The following is a 6,000-nucleotide window of genomic DNA, read 5'->3' on the forward strand; positions in this document are numbered from 1 at the left end:
ATCGGAACCCTCCCCCCCTCCGGTGTCACATTTGACACCTTTCAGGGGGGAGAGGGGTGCAGATACCTGTCTACAGACAGGTATCTGCACCCACTTCCGGCCCTACGATACGGGCAAAGGACAGGTTTTTCCTCCGCTTCCCGTCGCCCCCCCCCCGTTGTATGCTGGGAACACTCGGCTCCCAGCACACAGCGGGAGCCAATCGGCGGGCGCAGCGCGACTCGCGCATGCGCCGTAGGGAACCGGGCAGTGAAGCCGGAGCGCTTCACTTCCTGGTTCCCTCACCGTGGATGGAGGGGGGAGCAGCAGGGTGACGAGCGATCGGCTCGTCATCTGCTGCGATCACCGCTGGACTCCAGGACAGGTAAGTGTCCTTATATTAAAAGTCAGCAGCTGCAGTATTTGTAGCTGCTTGCTTTTAATATAGTTTTTTAGTGGCACATCCGCTTTAAATAGTTTTTTCCAGCAAGAACTCATCCATGTGTTTTTTTTTATTAATCTCTCCAGTATCTTCCCAGCTATAGAAGTTAAAATAACAGGTCTATAGTTACTTGGGAAAGACTTTGTTCCCTTTTTAAATATGGGCACTACATCCTGCGCCAATCCAGTGGTACTATTCCTGTCATTAATGAGTCCCTAAAAATTATATACAGTGGCTTTGAAATGACAGAGCTCAATTCTTTTAGGATCCGTGGGTGGAGGCCATCAGGCCCAGGTGCTTTATCCACCTTTATTCTGTCTAAATATTTCTGGACCATATCACTTTTGAGCCATTGTGTATCATTTGGGGCTTTGTTACTACCACCCCCATTATGGACATGAGCTCCCCCATGCTCTTTTGTATACACAGAGCTGAAGAAAGTATTTAATAGTCCACATACTGATGAATGCCTTTATCAAGAATAGATTGTGCTCAGTTGCTTTGGAAAAAAGAAAGGCAGTGGTAAACCAACAGATGGCGCTGTGAATACTCTTTTTATGCTTCAGAAAGGTTCAATAGATGGCGCCCAAGAGTTCTAGTGGGGTTCAGAAATGTGTATTGTAAATGTCCAATAGATGGCGTTTTTCTTCTGGTTGGGAGTGAAGTATTATATTGTACCAATAGGTGGCGCCGATGAGTTTCAATGAATTTCCAAAAGCTGACGTTATATTTTTAGTATATGTGCTGCTTAGACCAATAGATGGCACTGAAGAGATTTCTTATCTTTTCCTAATGCAAAGTAATGCTACACCAATAGATGAAGCCAAAGTGTTATGTTGGTGTTGTAAATGCTGAAGTAGTAATGGACCATAGATCTAATTCTGTGCTTACATTAAACTCTATTGTGCAAATTCTAACCAGCATTCTAGTGCATAAATAAATGGACACCATGAATTTACCACTAGGGATTCAGTAACACCTGTATGTTTTGTAGCTTGCTAAAGTGCACTTTTTTTCTCAACGCATCAAAAGCGTATGAAAACGTCCCCTTTAAAATCTATGCGCTGTATTTTTAAGCAGTGCACTGCATTTTTGGAAAATCCTGCTTGCTGTAAATGATTTTTTTTAAAAAGCACTTTCCATGTAGTCAATGGTAGCATATTAAAAACGCATTGTTTTTCAAGCCACTTGAAGCCACCTGTCCATTTTCCCAGGTTAATGAGGAAGGAAAACATGCAAAATGCATATAAAATGCACAATGCGTTGCATTGGTTTTAACACAAAAGCACGATATGTCCAATAGATAGCACTGAAGACATTTTTATTTATTTTTTGGTTGAGAATTAAGTATTATATTAGACCAATAGATGGCAGGGAAGAGCTTATATTTTGTTTACGGAAAGGGAAAGAAGTAGACCAATAGGTGGCGCAAATGGGTTTTGATTAATTTACATTATATGCTGCTTAGACCATTAGATGGCACTGAAGAGATTTCTTATCTTTTCCAATAGATGGTGCCCAAGAGTTATGTTGGTGTTGTGAATGCTGAAGTAGTAATGGACAATAGATCTAATACATTAGATCAGGGGTAGGCAAACTTTTAAACAGCGTGCCAAAAAATATTTTCAAAGAAATTGAGAGTGACGATTTTATAACAAAAAAATTTCAACTTCACACTCTCAATCACGAAAAGGATATTTTATAAAGTAAATGCTGTAAACTAATAGAGTAGTAGTGGAAAATTAACATCCTGCACCCACGCCTCAGATCAGTCAATACCCAAACCAATCCCTATCAATTACCTATCATTTGTTTAGTTGTTTAACTAGCTTATATTTATATCACCAATGTTATAATTCTGGTAATATGTATAATTAATTAATTATGTATTGTTCAAAAGAACGTGACATTAGATTAAACTGTATATGTGGTAAAATGTATAATTTTCAGCGCTGTCACACTTTGAATGACAATTGCGCGGTCGTGCGACGTGGCTCCCAAACAAAATTGACACCCTTTTTTTCCCACAAATAGAGCTTTCTTTTGGTGGTATTTGATCACCTCTACGGTTTTTATTTTTTGCGCTATAAACAAAAGAAGAGCGACAATTGGAGCAAATTGGGATTGGAGCGCTGGACACACTCTAGCATCCGACGGACGGCAATACGAGTTCGCTACTCGTGGGATATGTGCAAGCTTTTAATACTGAAATGTGAGTTTTTTTGTATTTTGTTTTATTAAAATCCATCTGCTTGTACCTTCATTTCCTCTCCCTCTATGTGTGACACTTTTTTTTTTTTTTTTTTGAAAAGCCTATGGCGTGTGAACACACCCAAAAAACTCCACCCGGTGCAGAAAAAAAGTGCACACACATAAAGAGTGTTCACAAAAACGTGCAGACGGTTGGAACGTCAAGTAGTCCTCCTGTGAAGAGGGACCCAAACCCTGATCCCCCGGGGCGTTAGGCTCCAGACGGGGACTGAGGTACTGTGGTCCGAGCAACCGAAGCCGACACGGACCCAACTTCCTCGGAGGGACTGCCGAAACAGAACCCTCCCAGTACTAGGTGGGGCTCCCCCGAAGGGAGACCCCATGAGAGCAGGCGAACTTAGCCAGAAGGCCATGTCCACCCACTCCCAAGACGTTCAGGGCTGGCCCGAGGACCCGCACCCTACTAATCACACAGTGACAAAACGTGCACAACAAAAAAAGACAAAAAAGTGACAAACACAGGCTTAAATAAAATAAAGTGGGGGAAGGGATAGTGGAGAGGAGAGTGAAAGAAGTGGCCATTGTGGTGAAACAATGACCAGGCCCTCCGGCCAGGAATAAAAAATTCCTCCGGTCCTAGCCAAAAGGCCCGGCCCAGGAGGCAGGTGCTAAAAAAAAAGCGTGTATCTGGTGCAGTGACCGTGGTATCTTAAATCAATGTGTCCCTCACACACAGTGATCTTCAGATACCCCTGGACTGCCACTCAAGGGGCACATGCACCATAGGCTTTTCGTTCCATATCCGACCCCCCCGACCGGCCAGTGCAGCCCTCCACCCCTGCCAGCTAGAGAGCCCTTCAAGGTTTTCTTGGGGAGAACTGCCACTCAGATAACAGCCTCCACCAATACTAGCCCCTCCAGACCCTCCGTCAACCCAGCGGATTTGCATGGCTCTACCCCGTCGTACCACAGGGCATTACCAGCTCCTCCAACCGGATCGCTGACAGAGATAGCACTTACACCAGCCAGCCAGAAGGCCAGACTAGAACTCGGCAAAAAGACCTATACCAAGCGCAGCACCCATCCCCACCAGGAGCACCCTTCCAGATGGCTCAGACTCAACCATGGGCCGGCTCCCAGTATTCTGTCGGGCAGCACAGCATAGTCCCTGCTGAAACCATCCTTCCAGGTGCAATGACGTCATTGGATTGCATCCACCCTCCCAATGGAGGTGCTTCAGCGCTCCGCTGACAACTGATGAGGACAGATACCACACCCAATCCTAGCCAAAAGGCCGAGAAGCGGCAGGGAAGACAACCACGATCAGCACGTCCTAGAGTGTGCAATAGCCGTGCCTCGCCCTGGGAGAACCACCTTCATGATCATGGTGTCTCCCCTGCCAGGTAAGGAGGCCCAGTTGTTCCCCCCCACAAAAATCTTTAGTAAAAGGCAAAAGATTTATTTATCACCAGGAGGTGAAACTGTTTAGGAGGAGAAACAGTTTATCCGGGTGAACCCAGTCATCATACATCAGTTCATACAGCAAGGGATGAACTGGAAAACAGCATGCAGCCTGCGGGGACTTCCGAGGTCCCAAAAGAACAAACAGAGGACATAGAAGCTTCCACAGGAGGTAATCTGTGGCACGCACCATCTCTGCATATTATTGCACCTGCATCTTTAGCAACTGAGAGGTAGCAGGAATACTCTAAGTCCTCAGACTACAACTGATCCTCATCTCCAGAGAGGTATTTTTCACTCTCAGAAGGCTCATCTGATGAGAGCGCCAGAGCAGATGAAGGGGATCTACCCCGTTTTATGCTATCTTTCAAGGAGGTTGCGATAATAGTAGCAATCCTTCCTTCCTAAGCCATCCAAACCAACTTTTAAAGTGTCCTCAGTGACGTATACAGGAGCTGCCATAGGAGAAGCTGCAAAACCAGACGGGCTCATCCTGTGAGGCTGCTGTCAGGCTGACAGAGGGGGATGGTAAACTGCAGACAAGCTCAGTTTTCTTAGTCATAAGCGGGGATCTTCTGATGCCTCATTACCAGTCCTTACACCTCTTCTCTGGGACCTAGTCCTTACTGTAAGCAAAGGTACTATCCACAAAAAAATGCAAAAATGTTGTGTTATAGTCTTAAAATACACATAAATTAGCTCACTCTATCGAAAGCCCATGGCATGTGAAACGCACTCAAAAAACTTCACCCGGTGCCAAAAAAATGTGCACAACATAGAGGTTACAACAAAAAAGTGCAGCGGGTACACTGAATCCCCTGGGGCATTTTGCTCCTGACAGTGAAAAGGGTACTTTACACTATGGTCCATCCAGCCAAAGCCAGACAGACCCCTTTCTCTGAAGGGTCTGCCGAAACAGATCCACCCAAGTACTCGGTGAGGCTCCCCCAAAGGGAGACCCCATGAGAGAGGGCAAACTAAGCCAGAAGGCCATGTCCACCCCCTCCCAAGACTTTCAGGGCAGGCCTGAGGACCAGCACCCTACTCACCACACTGTGCAAAACATGTACAAAACATAAAAATACAAAAACGTGACACACAAAGGAACAAATTAAATAAAGGGGAGAACGGGATAGTGAAGAGGAGAGTGAAAGTGGCCATTGTGCGATACAATGACCAGGCTCTCCAGCCAGGAATAAAAAAATCCTCCGGTCCCAGCCAAAAGGCCCAACCCAGGAGGCAAGTGCTAAAACAAAAAAGCGTGCTCTGGTGCAGTGACCGCGGTGCCTTAAATCAATGTGACCCTCACTCACAGTAATTGTCCAGCACCCCTGGACTGCCACTCCAGGGACACATACTTTTTTTTATTTTTTTAAAGCCTGTGGCGTGCAAAACACAACCCAAAAACTCCACCCGGTGCAGGAAAAATGTGCACACACATAAAGAGGTGCAACAAAAAACTGTGACGGGTGCATCGTCAAATGGTCCTCCGAAAAGGACCCAGCTCTGATCCCCCAGGGCGTTAGGCTCCTGACAGGGAAAAGAGTAACTGTGGCCCATACAGCCGAAGCCATATGGACCCATCTTGGTCCAAGCAGCCGAAGCCACAAGGACCCAACATCCTCAGAGGGACTGCCGAAACAGAACCCTCCTCAGTGAGGCTCCCCCAAAGGGAGACCCCATGAGAGCAGGCGAACTAAGCCAGAAGGCCATGTCCACCCACTCCCAAGACTTTCAGAGCAGGCCCGAGGACCAGCACCCTACTAATCACACTAAAAGTGCTGTGCACCAAACAAAAAGAAGACAAAACTTGACAAACGGGGTAAATAAATAGAAAGTGGGGGAGAAGGAAGGTGGGAGAGGTGAGTAGAAAGTGACCAACATGCAATACGTTGGCCGGCCCTCCG

At 46.1% G+C, this 6,000-nt stretch overlaps 1 non-coding gene across 1 annotated transcript; it reads right to left on the reverse strand.

Moving 5' to 3' along the window:
- Nucleotides 1-3,884: 3,884 nt before the first annotated feature.
- On the reverse strand, nt 3,885-4,043 carry LOC120925714. The gene has a single exon (XR_005746917.1). It is a non-coding gene; the product is annotated as a U1 spliceosomal RNA (small nuclear RNA).
- Nucleotides 4,044-6,000: the final 1,957 nt, after the last annotated feature.

The sequence above is a fragment of the Rana temporaria genome, chromosome 1 (assembly GCF_905171775.1).
Source record: "Rana temporaria chromosome 1, aRanTem1.1, whole genome shotgun sequence".
Lineage (NCBI taxonomy): Eukaryota > Metazoa > Chordata > Amphibia > Anura > Ranidae > Rana > Rana temporaria.